Source organism: Aotus nancymaae, unplaced genomic scaffold, assembly GCF_030222135.1.
Source record: "Aotus nancymaae isolate 86718 unplaced genomic scaffold, 86718_ANA_hifiasm-v0.15.2.pri h1tg000051l, whole genome shotgun sequence".
Lineage (NCBI taxonomy): Eukaryota > Metazoa > Chordata > Mammalia > Primates > Aotidae > Aotus > Aotus nancymaae.
Genome location: NW_026988465.1, coordinates 24,244,110 through 24,258,566, shown reverse-complemented (window position 1 = coordinate 24,258,566; position 14,457 = coordinate 24,244,110). Strand labels below are relative to the sequence as shown.

General features: G+C 41.8%; 1 non-coding gene across 1 annotated transcript; it reads left to right on the top strand.

The window, feature by feature from the left end:
- The first annotated feature begins 11,763 nt into the window (after positions 1-11,763).
- TRNAM-CAU (transfer RNA methionine (anticodon CAU)) lies at positions 11,764-11,835 on the top strand. The gene has a single exon. It is a non-coding gene; the product is annotated as a tRNA-Met (tRNA).
- Positions 11,836-14,457: the final 2,622 nt, after the last annotated feature.

Sequence of the window (14,457 nt, the reverse complement as noted above, 5' to 3'; positions counted from 1 at the left end):
CACAGGCCCCTCAGGCCCTGTTAATTTTTCTTTTTACTCTGTAGACTCAATCTTTTTTTTTTTTTTTTCTTAGAGATAGTCTTGCTCTGTTGCCCAGGCAGCAACAGAGGCTCAATGCAACCTCTGCCTCCTGGGTTCAAGCAAAAGAGATTCTCCTGCCTCAGCCTCCCAAGTGGTTGGGATTACAGACACCTGCCACCACACCTAGCTAATTTTTGTATTTTTAGTAGAGACAGGCTTTCTTAATGTTGGCCAGGCTGGTCTCAAACAGATTTCTTGATGTTTTTCCCATCTGATCTAATCTGCCATTGTACTTCTCTAGTGAATTTTTTATTTGAGTTATTGTTCTTTTGAGCTTCAGAATTTGTTTCTTTTTATGATTTCTCTATATTGATACTTCATTTTGTTCAGACATTATTTTTCTGATTTCCTTTAGTTCTCTACTCATGCTTTCCTTTACCTTTCTGAAAATATTTAAGATAATTGATTTAATGTCTGACTAACAGTTCCAATGTCTGGGCTTTCTTGGGGATGGTTTCTGTCAAGTATATATATATATGTATGTATGTATTTTTTTCCGTAAATGGATCATGCTTTCCTGTTTATGTATATTATGTTTTTTTAAAATAGAGACAGGGTCTTACTCTGTTGTCCAGGCTGGAATACAGGAGTGCGATTTCAGCTCACTGCAGCCTCCATCTCCTCGGCTCATGTAATCCTCCTGCTTCAGCCTTCCAAGTAGCTGGGGCTACAGGCACATGCCACCATGCCTGACTAATTTTTATATTTTTTGTAGAGACAGAGTTTCACCATGTTGCCCAGCTGGTCTTGAACTCCTGAGTTCAGGCAATCTGCCTGTCTTGGCCTCCCAAAGTGTTGAGATTACAGGTGTATGTCACCATGCCTGGGTATTATGATTTTTTTGAGAACTCTGCATTCTGAGAATTACTTTGTAGTAACTGTAAATCCAGTTCTCCCACTTCTCAGGGATTGCTTATTTTTGCTTGTCAGTGCTGGCGCCACTCAGATGTGAGTTTTCCAAGTTATTTTTCCAAAGTGTATATTCCTTGCTTTGTGTGGTCACTGAAGTTTCTCTCCTACTGCCTCTGCAGTCAGCCAATGACCCAACAAAGTTTTCTTTACATGTCTGTTTTCCTTACATCTAAGTTTTCCTTACATATCAAAGAGGGTAGATGAGGGGGAAGTACTGTTCCTTGAAAAAAAAATTTTTTTTGAGATGGAGTTTCACCCTTGTCGCCCATGCTGGAATGCAATGGCATGATCTCGGCTCCCTGCAACCTTTGCCTCCTGGGTTCAAATGATTCTCTTGCCTTTGTCTCTTGAGTAGCTGGGATTACAGACGCCCACCACCATGCCTGGCTAATTTTTATATTTTTGTTAGAGACAGGGTTTTACTATGCTGGCCAGGTTGCTCTCAAACTCCTGACTTCAGGTGATTTGCGTGCCTCGGCCTCCCAAAGTGCTGAGATTATAGGCGTAAGCCACTGCACCCGGCCATTTCTTGAAATTTTTTAGACACTGGGAAAGGTTTCATCCCTTTGGAGTTGAAACAATGGCTACCCTCTGTGCTGACTCCTCAACAATAAACAGTTATAATCAGCAATGAAAACAATCATGATTTTTAGAATACAGTCGTTACTGCTCACCTGGCACTAGCAAGGCCCCACCTGGCATGAGGCCACAGTCCCCGCTGGCTGCCTGCCACGGCACTGGCTAATGGATGATGGTATGTGAAACAGGGATAGTAATCGCTTCTCGGCCTTTTGGCTAAGATCAAGTGAAACAGGGATAGTCATCAAAATTTACCAACCTCTTCATCAGTCTCTGCCCTGGACTCTGTAAGTGCTTGACTCAACTCCAGAATTCCAAAATAGTTGCTTCAGACAGTACTTGCAGCTCATTAGTTGTTTCATTTCATGGAGAGACAGGTTCCTGGACTTTCTTACTCTGTCATCTTGTGTGACATTATGGTCATTTCCTTTTACAAATGATGAGATGTACAGTGAAATGACATGCCCAGAAAACAAGACTAGAATTAAACTGTATGTTCTTTAAGGGGAAGGAGTCTCCTAGATGTAAAGAATTTAAGCAGCAAAAGGAGAGTAATTAGTTGGAAAACAGAGACACAAAAACAATCTTGTTTTATCTTAGGTGAAATGGTGTACATGATAATTAACTTTCTTATTTCTATGTGATTTTTTAAAGACTTTTTGCGTTTAACATTTCTGGACTGCAGAGAAATTTGAAAACTATTTGCAAGCAATTTCTGTGAATTGTGAAATGGGACATGTATGAATCTCTGTCATACTTACCTTTAAGATTTCTTCTATTCCTTTTTTTTTTTGAGATAGAGTCTCACTCTGTTGCAGTGGTGTGCAGTGGTGCAATCTCAGCTCACTGCAACCTCTACCTCCTGGGTTCAAGCGATTCTCCTCTCTCAGCCTCCCGAGTAGCTGGGACTACAGGCACCTGCAACCACGCCCAGCTATTTTTGTGTATTTTTAGTAGAGACGAGGTTTCACCATGTTGGCCAGGCTGGTCTCAAACTCCTGACCTCAAGTGATACGCCCACCTTGGCCTCCCAAAGTGCTGGCATTACAGGCGTGAGCCACTGCGACAGGCCGATTTTTCCATTTCTGTATCTGTTTCTTTATGTGAAAGAAACTTTTGAAATTTAACTTAATAAAATAAAGCTTTCTTCAGTCAACTATGACGGATGACAAATCTGGCTCTACTGCATATTGAAGATGAATATTTAACCAGGATAAATTTCTTTCAAAATCATTAGGAACTTTAAAGAAGACATGAAAACAGAAACTATGATGCCATTATTCATTACAGTGACAAACTAATATGTATGTATAAAGTCATCCTTTTCAAAACATATATTAATGTAATTAAAATATTAATCCATATTTTGAAAATTTTTTGTACTATATTTTAAAAATTTTTACAGGCATAATTGTATGTGAAATTCAATAAGGAAGATTTCACTTCAGGGTTATTACCGGAAATAATTTTTCTCCTATAGAGGAAGAAGGTGTTAAAAACTATCTGCTTTGGATGTCAAACATGCTTGCTGAAGGTACGCAGGTTATCTTCCTAAACAACGTAAAAGGAACCTGAGACTATTCGGTGTACTGCAGGCGTTATTCTTGCAGAAGCCGAGGGTGTGAGAGGATAGACCAAGACCACCCCACGGTGGGCAGGAAGACGGGCACCCAGAGCGCTCCCAGCACGACCCTCGGTTCCTACGAACTACAAAATTAAGAGCGCAGCTGACGGCAGTGGAGCCAATCGGTGACCTTGGTCTCGAGCTGTTGTCATAGAGACGTCGCTTCCGGCGCCTACAGTGCGTCATCTTTCGTGGCCAGCCTTCGGGCTCCGGCCCACCGGCCCGCGTTAGCCAGAGGGGGTGGAGCGTGTGATGGCAGTATGACTGATGTCGCCTGAAATACTGGTTGACAGAACACTTTTCAACTAAGGAAAAGCGAGCTGTCTGTGGAGAATGCCCCATTCTTGGTCGGGAGCTTGCAGCCCCGCCGCGCGTGGGAGCTTCTGGAAGGCTCGTGACGCAACCTGGCAATCGGCCGGCCTTATTGTGACATCTCGGGTGCTTCCGTCAATGTCGGGGTTGGTTTGAGGGGGGTTTGCACATGTAACATTAGTCTGCCCTTTCCATTCTCTTCTTCTGCTTAGGTTTTTACGGAGGGAGGAATCAGCAGGTTGGCACCAAAAGATAAGCTTCTGGGAGGCGCCCTGTTCAAGCCATAGACTGGGACAAACTCTGTGTGGCTGTTTCTATCTGGGTGGTTTAAGGGATCCGTGCTTATTCTTTAATAACAACGCCCATGCACCAGCATTGCGTCCTTAATGGGTTTTATATAAATCGCTCTGTCATTCTTGTGACATCCTGAAACTGATAGGATTTGGGGATGAAGGCTGCAGGGTCCTTTCTCCAGCTGTGAGTGAAGATCCTATCCATAGAGATTCATTCTCCTAGTTGGACAGTTATTGTTTGTTTGAAACTCCAGGCCCAGGGCCATAGACATTAAATACTTACCAAGAGTGAAAGCATAAGCAGTATTTTTCAAATAGAATAGAAAATACTGGAGTGCAATACTTCGTAAAGCTCTTGTGTATTCGATGTGTGTACTGGTTGTAAAATGTATTTTGTACTGTGTGGTCGAAAGTTGAAAGACAAAGTAACGCTTCCGGTAAGCTGCATATCATTCAGTCCAGTAGGAGATCGACCCACAGACCTCCCTTTTTTAGACTTCAGAAGTTGACCTCTGCCTCTAAAGCAGAAAACTGCTTCTTGAAATTATCAAATGAACTAAGTTAGCTGGTGTTGAGGAATGCTCTGAGTAGCCTACCAGAGAAGATTAGCATTTACATGGGGGCACAATATTCAAAGAGGGAAGATGCAGTGACTAGTGTTTTTCAAATGTTGGGACGATTGTGAATCATCAGATTAATTCAGCAGCTTGTAAACGGTGTTAAAAGAGAAACAACAAATATGTCTATCAGAAGAGCTAACATACATAATAAGAATAACCTGGAGTAGCAAATATGTATGGTGAGAATAATGTTTTGTGAAATTTTGTTCCAGTTAGATACAACACACAAACACACAGTAGTTTGTAGTAGATTGCTCCCTTCCTTTCTTTTCTCTTTTTCTTTTATTTTTCTTCCTCCCTCCCTCCCTCCCTCCCTTCTCCTCCTTCCCTTCCTCCTCCTCTTGTTGTAGAATGTCTTATATGCAAGGTTCTTTGAACTGGCTGCACCATAGGCCAAATCCTAGTCGAGCCTTGGCAACCCCCCGTGACCCACACGTACACCTCTGGATGGCCTCCCAAAACCAAGTCTGAAGTAAAAGAAGGACTAGCTCCTGCAAAGCCCGATTAACTGACCTTGCAACATTGTACCATTGTTTCTACCTCAAGGGTTCCTGCCTTAACTGATAACCCAACCTTGTGACTCTGGACCTTGTGACACCCCCACTTCCCCAAAACACCCCCCTCAGCTTACAGAAACTTCGCTGAATTGTAACTTCTGTAGCTTTCCACTGCCTACCCCAAATCTATAAAATCAACTCCTATCACACCACCCTCTGCTGACTCTCTTTTCGGACTCAGCGCACTCGCACCTGGGTGAATAAACAGCCTTGTTGCTCACACAAAGCCTGTTTAGGTGGTCTCTTCATTCAGAACACCCCTAACATTATGAGGATGGAATTATCTTCCCCATTAATCTTAATTTTTTTAATGTATTATTAAAAGACTCAACTACAAGAAAACAGAGCTTTGTACAATTAATCACCTAATACCAATTACTCACTTTCAACAACCAGGAATTTTCTTCTGTTGATCATGTATATTTGCTTTTTGGGTTTTTTTGGCACAGATATTTTGAGAGGTAAGGTAAGGCATATAGAGGGAAACTGAGACATCATCGTTAGCAGAAAGGGGGTCCCGATCCAGACCCCAAGAGAGGGTATTTGGTACCTCCTACAAGAAGGAATTTGGGATGAGTCTGTACAGTAAAAAGTAAGTTTATTAAGAAAGTAAAAGAATAAAAGAATGGCTACTCCATAGGCAGAGCAGCTGCTCAACTAAGTATACTTGTTATTTTTTGATTATATGCTCCACAAAGGATGGAAAATTGATGAGCTCTCTGGGAAAAGGTTAGGCAATTCCTAGAACCAAGGGTTTCTTCCCTTTTTAGACTGTATACATCATTTGAGTAACTTCCTGATGTTACCATGGCATCTGTAAACTGTCTTGACGCTGGTGGGAATGTCTTTTAGCATGCTAATTAATTAGCATATAACGAGCAGTGAGGATGACTGGAGGTCAGTTTCATCGCCATCTTGGTTTTGGTGGGTTTTGGCCAGCATCTTTCCACAACCTGTTTTATCAGCAACATCTTTGTGACCTGTATCCTGTGGCGACCTCCGATCTCATCCTGTGACTAAGAATCCCTAACCTCCTGGGAGTACAGCCCAGTAGGTCTCAGCCTGATTCTACTGAGCCCCAGAGCAGATGGAGTTGCTCTGGTTCAAATGCCTCTGACATCATCTCATTTCAGACAGCCTAAAGTCTTAGGACAAAGATGAAAATGCAGTCTAGGTCTTCAGAGACTTTTTTCTGTGGATCCTAAAACTTGTATTTGTATTTGTGTAATATTTTATCAATCACTTCATTTAAGGAAGTCAGAAAATATTTTTTCCCTGTATTCTTTTTGGGCTAGATGTGGAGGAGTTTTAACTCAAAAGAAAGAGTATTTTTAACACCTCCCTACCTACCTACTCTGTATGAGAAATCAATAATATCTAATAAATATATGTAATTTATTTTTAAAGAATTTACTAGTAATCAAGGTCTCGGATTTTTTTTTCTATGTTGCATTTATTTTACTTAACATGAACCTAAACATTTTCCATCCCACTCCTCCAAAGTCCCCACTCAGAAGGTGATATTTAAGCAAAGACCTAAAGGGGATAAGGAAAGGAACAGGGCACATATTTGGGGGAAGGAGTTTCCAGGCAAACAGCAAGTGCAAAGGCCTGAGGCAGGAGTATGCCTGATGTTTGAGGAAGAGCAAGGGGGTCTTGAGGGGAAGAAAAGGGAGAAGACCCCTCACAGGCAACGAGAAGCACTTTGGCTGTTACACTGAATGAGAAGGGAACCCTGGGAGAGTCTTGAACAGAGGCATTACTGCTGCGTTTAGAATACATAGTAAGAGGGCAGTGATAAACAGAAGCAGGAAGACCAGTGAGGAGCCTATTGTGAAAATCTGAGTGAGATATGATGATAGATTTTCTAGTATGGTAGCAATGGAAGTTGTAAAAATGGTTAGGTTATGGATATATATTTTTTGAAGCTGGAGCTCATGGGATGTAGGATCTGAAGGAAAGAGGATTCACAGATGATGGCACAGACAGACTGGCTGTTTACTGAGATGGGGGAGATTCATGGAAGCCTGTAACAATGATCAGGAGTTCATTTTTTGAAAAGATAAAAATTGCTTGTCAAGAAAGCAGTTGCAGACCAGGTGCGGTGGTTCACACCTGTAATCCCAGCACTTTGGGAGGCTGAGGTGGGTAGATCACCTGAGGTCGGGAGTTTGAGAGCAGCCTGGCCAATATAGTGAAACCCATCTCTACTAAAAATACAAAAATTAGTTGTGTGTGGGGGCGCGTGCCTGTAATCCCAGCTATCTGGGATGCTGATTTAGGAAAAATGCTGGAACCTGGGAGGCAGTGGAGGTTGCAGTAAGCTGAGATTGCACCATTGCCCTCTAGCCTGGGTCACAGAGCAAGACTGTCTCAAAAAAAAAAAAAAAAAAAAAAAAAAAAACAAAGGAGGTAAGTCTGGAGTTTGAAGCAGCAGTCCAAGGTGGAAAGAGGCATTTGTGTATCTATGGTGTTTAAGGAATGAGCCCTGAGTATGCTAATATTTAAGGAAGGCTCACACAAGTGATCGTTATAATTTAATATGTAATAAGTGCTATTAATATAACTAAAATAATATCAGGAATCATAGGCATATTCCAGGAGCTTCCAAAACCGCTCTTGGGGAGTCAGCAAAAGCTTTCAGAAAGAGGTCATGGGTTATATCTAAACAGATCTGAAGGACAAGTAGGAACTGGCAAATAAGAAAAGGGGAGGACCGTCCAGGGAATATGCAACTGCAAAGTCCACAAGCAAGAGAGGACATGGAACAATCAGGAATGTCACTGTCCCTTCCACTTCAACTTCTCTGTCACACTTGTTCTGTCGGAGGAAATACTACAGGAGCTTTTGGAATGTTAAATTGGAGAGATTTTTAAATTGGGGTTTGATGGGCAATATTACATGGTTTCTAGTCACTTCTGTGTGGAAGAAAGTTATTTGGCAGATAGTCATGTAACTCCTAGAACATACCAACCCAGAGGCAGCCTCAACAAAAGCCCAGTTCCCTGAAATATGCTCCGGTTTTCAAACACAGGAACTCCTGGTTCCTGTCAAGACAGATCCAAACGTTATCGAATTGGAAATGGAATTGTGAAAGTCTGGCTCCCTTGCATGCAAAGAAAACCCTTTGAGATTTTTGACAGGAGGTGGTTAAGACACACCCCAAGGCAGAGGTGTTAACTCCATAGCTCCCCCTGTTCTTCTCAACCAGGATTTCCTCGGGGGCTTTGCTTGCCAGGCTCCTCCTCGATTCTCTCTGTAGTTCCTCCTCTGAGCTCAAGCAAGATTTCGAAGAAGGGATTTCAAAGGTTAAATGTTTGGCAGATTGAGACTGCATAGAGCTGGAGGGACTGATGACACCTGCTTCCTGAGCGGGCCAATTTTAAAGAGGCAGAAAAAGGGAGGAGCGAGTAGGGAGGAAGGAATGAAAAAGACTCAGGACAGCAGCATTCAACCTCAGAGGCTGAGAGCTCAAAACCATCCCCCTACAGGAAACTCGGAGTTTCACTAAATCTACTTCTGTATCTTCCCTAAAAGTCTGAGAATCAAATCAGTGATGGCCCTCCATGGCAAGGTATCACTTGATAAATTTCTGGTAGTTGTTTGCCTGTGACACATTTGCCCCAGGCCTACCTAAAAATTCTCTCCTCTCAAGCTCCCAACATGGAAACAATTGGGAATACTAAGTCAGGCCCTCTGTCCATCACGGTGGATGCAATTTCATGGAGGATGGGGAATTACAAATTCCACACTGACTCTCATTACACCTTTCAGTAAAGGGGTTTTCAAATTGTTATTTGCCTGCTATGTTTTGATTATGTACTAGCAGTAGGTGCAAATATAACACAATCCAGAAAAGCTATTTTTAACACACATTTTGGGTAACAGGAAATAACATTATACTTCAATATTCATACCTATATTTGGTGCAAAGAAGTATCATGGAAGGATCAAGAAAAAACTACAAAATGACATTGTACTTGGATAAAATTCTATAAAAGGCATGGAGTGGCACTATGAATGCTGAGAAATAAAGGATCAATGTAAAATCTTCCACAACTAAAGACAGGGCACTGTTCACCTCTCTCTTTTAAAGGGATGTTGGTAACTATGAAATTACTATTGTTTTTAGCTTTCTATGATACAAGTCACTTTATCCTTAAGAAAAATTTAAACTTAATGAAAAATGTTAGATGTCCACTGAAAAAATGTGGCAGGTATCATGTTTGTCAAAATTCTTTTAGAGAGGCAAGAACACCCCAGAGCAGTGAAAAGTACAGAGTAGGCCCACTATGACTTGCTTTTTTCTTGCACCAAGAAAAAAATAATGGGAGATTTTATCCGATTTGTAAGGCTCTTACCATTGCTCTCCACTGGCGGCTTCCCACTTCTCTCTCTCTGTGTTTTAAACTGTTTCTTTGTTCATCTGTGTCTTTTTTTGGTTATTTCTTGTTGCCTAGTGAATAGGACAGTGCTGACAGATTCAACAAACATCCCATAAATATTTATTAGGAGCAGTTATTTTCTTGTTTATTTTTCTTTCCACAAACCACATAAATAAGAATTTTTTTAATGTTACTTATATTCCTTTTTTATGAATCTGCAGAAAACATAAACGAATGGTGGTTGAATTGATTCTGTGGAAGTTAAACTTCTACTGACTTACTCTTCTCGATGTAAGAATCAATGTGTGCTACCACTTAACTGTGATAATCATTGAACCTATTTGTAGAATTGAATAAAACAGTTCTTCAGGGAGCCTGGGTGGCTCGGTTGGTGGAGGATCAGAGTCCAGGGTTCAAGTCCCTGTCCAGGTGCTGGGAATATGACTTTTATTTGCTTAGAGTATGGAAACATCAAGAAATCAGTTAAATTTGACCTTAACCAGTAGCAACGATTTGAGGACATAGGACTTGGTGAAGAGTGTTGTATTATGTTTTGTTTTTGTTTTTGTTTTTTGTTTTTTGAGACGGGAGTCTCACTCTGTAGCCCAGGCTGCAGTGCAGTGGCACGATCTCAGTTCACTGCAACCTTCTCCTCTGGGGCTCAAGCGATTCTCCTGCCTCAGCCTCCCAAGTAGCCGGGACTACAGGCGCACGCCACCACACCGGTTAATTTTTTTGTATTTTTAGTAGAGACAAGGTTTCACCATGTTGCCCTGGGTGGTCTCCAACTCCTGAGCTCAGATGATCCACCCGCCTCGGCCTCCCAAAGGGCTGGAATTACAGGTGTGAGCCACCGTTCGCGGCCTGAAGAGTTCTTAGACATGACATCAAAAGTAATTCGTAAAAGAAAAGTTGGTTAATTGTGTGCGTGACCAGCAATTGGATGAGAACCCGTGGGCTCCCAGAGCAAGGACGCTTGCCACTTTAGCAAGGAAAATGAAAGAGGGCAGTCCTCCAGTCTTAGTGTGGTCAGGGAGATGGAGTAAATGAGGAAAAAAATACGAGCATGCTAGCCTTAGCCCATGTTCCTCATCCATCATCATCCAAAAGCTTACATTACTAGTGATAAAATATTTGCAATATTCCAGAACCGCCCTGTCTAGCGTCATCACAGAGGAAGCTGCAAGCTGGAGCTGCTGTTCAGGGACTTCCTAAAAGCTCTGTTCTCTGATTGATAGAAGCCACAAGAAGAGGAAGATCTTATCTTTATTAATTTATTATTATTTCTTCTTGTTTTTGTCAAAAGGGTTTCAAAACGGATCCAATCGAAATTGTAGCTGTCATGCAATAATTTGAGCTATACATTTGGTTTATCCTCTTTATTCCATGGGTACCGTTTTTGTTCTGCTTAAAATCTTGTGCCTTTGCAAGCAACTAAAAAAAAACCCTCTCATTTGATCATTACATATTTATACATGTATCAAAATATCACTCTGTACCCCATATATATGTACAATACTGTCAACTAAAAACCTTAAAATTACACTAGTAACACTAACAGTTTCATAACAGTCAAAAGTTGGAAGTTGTCAAGCTCATGGTAATGGATACAAGTTTTGCAACGTTCAAATTTTTGCTAGAAAGCCCCAGTCTCACCATTGGTCACAAATCCTATCAGCTGTTTTCCTTGAAATTGCAGGCTCACTTGGTTAATTAAAAATAAAATCATGTCTGCCAAATATCAGGTCTTAACAGCCATAGCTTGTTAATCATTCTTTCAAATAAAAATGGTGTTTTCTGAAAAAAAACACTAGTTATGCGTGTAACCGAATCGGCGGGAGGAATCTTTTTTCGGGAGATAACGTTGTGCTGAGGTATGCAGCGGAAGTCCTATATATACACTTTCTACTTCGCCACATAGAACACACACAACTCTAGTTGAACTCTAATAAAATTAATCATGATTACTGCATCAAGGGAAAAAAAATTCTTCTACGGTTGTCTATAAAATGTTTTGACAGAAACAAATGAGATGGCTAACACGATTCCTCTCGGTGGCAGCTGCGTTCGCTCCACGACTCCCTAGATGGTACTCGAGAAGATTACACCTAGTGATTTGCTTGGCGCCCTCCTCCGAGGCTCACCATGATAAACGAGGGCTAAGAGCAGTAGAAATACTTCCAAGCTCAGACGATCTTTGGCAAGGTTGGAAAAGCGCAGACCGGGAGGTTATGGCCTGAGAGCATCCTGATTATCGAGTAGCGAATCTTCTACTTCTTTGGCAGAGATAGGGATGGTGTAAACAATCAGATACAAAATGAAATAATTCAAAAATGAAAATGCTGTTGGTACTGAATTTGAATGACTGAAAACAAGAACAGTGGAAGCCAGAAATCAGTTAGCAGAGTGGCGCAGCGGAAGCGTGCTGGGCCCATAACCCAGAGGTCGATGGATCGAAACCATCCTCTGCTAAGAGTTTTACGGCAGGCTGCACTTGCAATATACAAACAACTCTCTAAGTTATACGTGAAAACTCCCATTTCTGCACTGAGGTATATGCTTCTTTCCCACCCCTGAAATCTCGCCGTTTCCCAAGAGTCACCTACTTCATTGTGCCATGCCAGCCTACATGGTAGAATTCCTTTTCTTCCTAGTGTCGGCCAAAGAACAAAAGTATACACTCAGCTGAGATGCTCTATTTTTTAAAAGAAATTCCTTCCTTCCCTGGTGTCGGACAAAGAAACCAAAGCATATGCTTAGCTGAGATGCTCTCACTCTTTCCTTCTCTCTCTCTTTTTTTTTTTTAGAGACAGAATCTCACTCTGTCGTCCATGCTGGAGTGCAGTGGCGCGATCTTGCCTCACTTGCAACCTCTGCCACCCAGTTTCAAGCGATTTTCCTGCCTTAGCCTCCTGAGTAGCTGGGATTACAGGCGCCTGCCACCGCGCCCGGCTAATTTTTTTTGTATTTTTAGTAGAGATGGGGTTTCACCATGTTGGCCAGGCTGGCCTTGAACTCCTGACCTCGTGATCCACCCGCCTCGGCCTCCCAAAATGCTGGGATTCTTTTGTTAATACATTGTATGAGATTTCACCATGGAGATGACAAAACCCACATTTACTTCTGTTAATTGTCTGGACATTCTCTTCCTTATTAATTATGTGCTTTAATAAGTATTTGACAAAATATAGTAACTTTATTGTTTTCAATTAGTTGCTCTCCACCTCTCTGCCTTTGTCATTACTTTTGTTTTCTCGGTCACCAGAAAAGTCCTTTTTGGGTGTCAATGTTAAGCCCCATAACTATTTGCTGAAGGCAATCAACTGGTCCCACCTCTTCAGTCTTGCCTTTGACAAATCATAGGTACATGAGTAAGGACTGTTGTACCGATCCTATTTACATTCATCCTTTATAGACCAGTAGGTTTCTTAGACTTAGCGCAAATAAAATAAATACCAGCTCACTAGCGAATACAGGTAGTGTTCAGAGTACATAAATACACTTCTGTTCAATGAATTGACTCCATGGAATTCAAACCACCTACTTAGCTGTCTTTTCTGAGTCCAAGAATTCCTTTACAATACCAGTCAACATTAGTGATATGTGCTAAAATCATTTCTGAGTATGAGTAAGAATCACTTCTTAGCACCTATGCAGCTTGGTTGGTACAATACCGGATTTTTACTTTGAGAGTCAAGGGGTCAAACTCTTGTCCAGATGTAGAGGCAGGCCAGGTGCAGTGGCTCATACCTGTAATCCCAGCACTGTCAGAGGCCAAGGCAAGTGGATCACTTGAGGTCAGGAGCTCGAGAACAGCCTGGCCAACATGGTGAAACCCTGTCTCTACTAAAAATACAAAATTAGGTGAGTGTGGTGGCGCTCTCCTGTAGTCCTTGCTACTCAGAAGGCTGAGGCACGAGAATCGCTTGAACCAGGAAGGCACAGATTGCAGTGAGCTGAGATCACACCACCACACTCTAGCGTGGGCGACAAAAGCAAAACTCCATCTCAAAAAGCAAAGCAAAACAAAATAACAATAACAAAAAACAGATGTAGTGGTGTTTTCTGGTTTGTGCAGCAAGGTTTCTCTCTGTGTATTTGAGTGGGCATACTTAAGAAACATACCCGAAGTGTCTTATACACACTTGGATGTGATTTAAGTGGTAAATTCTGGAACCCTCAGGCCCTTTTGGAAGGTGGTGAATGTACTTTGTTAGAGAGGCTGGGGTCATAGGTGGACAGAGGGCCTCTCTGGTAGGCAGACTCTAAGATGACCTCCAATAATCTCTACCTCCTGGTATTAATGTCCTGGTGTAGTTCCTTATCTACCAGGGGTGGTCTTTGTGTCTAATGTAAGTGATAGCTCTAACTCTAGAGGAAGCCAGTTACTATGTCACCAGCAGTCCTGTGTAGTAGCCCATTTAGGGAGGCAGTCAGCCTTCCTGCCAACACCCACTAGAGAGATTGGAAGATCTTCCAGGCTCAGTCAAGCCTTATCATGACTAGAGCCCTAGCTGGCATCTTGATCGCAACCTTATGAGGAACCCTGAGCTGGAACCACCCAAACACAACACTTTTGATTTTGATTTTCTGAGTTACAGACACAGTGAGGTAATAAATGTCTTGTTTTAATCCATTACATTTCAAGTTATTTGTTACAGCAATTGATAAGCAATACAAATCTTAAATTAAGTTCATAACTTAAAGCTCCCTGGACTATCCAGGAAATGCACATCCAGGACGCCTGTCTACTGTAGGTGACCTTGTGGCTTTGATGTATCAGGATGAGAATATTTTCTATTTTCTTTACTTGGTGCATTCCTAAGTGACAAGACTACTTTCTGGGCAGTTCACTAGGGATGATAGTTGAGCGTTCTCTCTAGATTGTTATGAGTCTGCATGGATGTCACTGAGGACATGTGGAGTGATACTTTATTCTCAGCAGATCGTAGTGACTTCAGTTTGCCTCAGTTTAGAAGCTGCTAAAGCACAAGTCAAATTTGCCTCCATGAACAAGAGCTCTAAAAGCATAAGCAACTGAGTGTTGTGGCGCTCTGCCCATCTGTGTTCTCATTTCCTGTTACATTTGTTTTA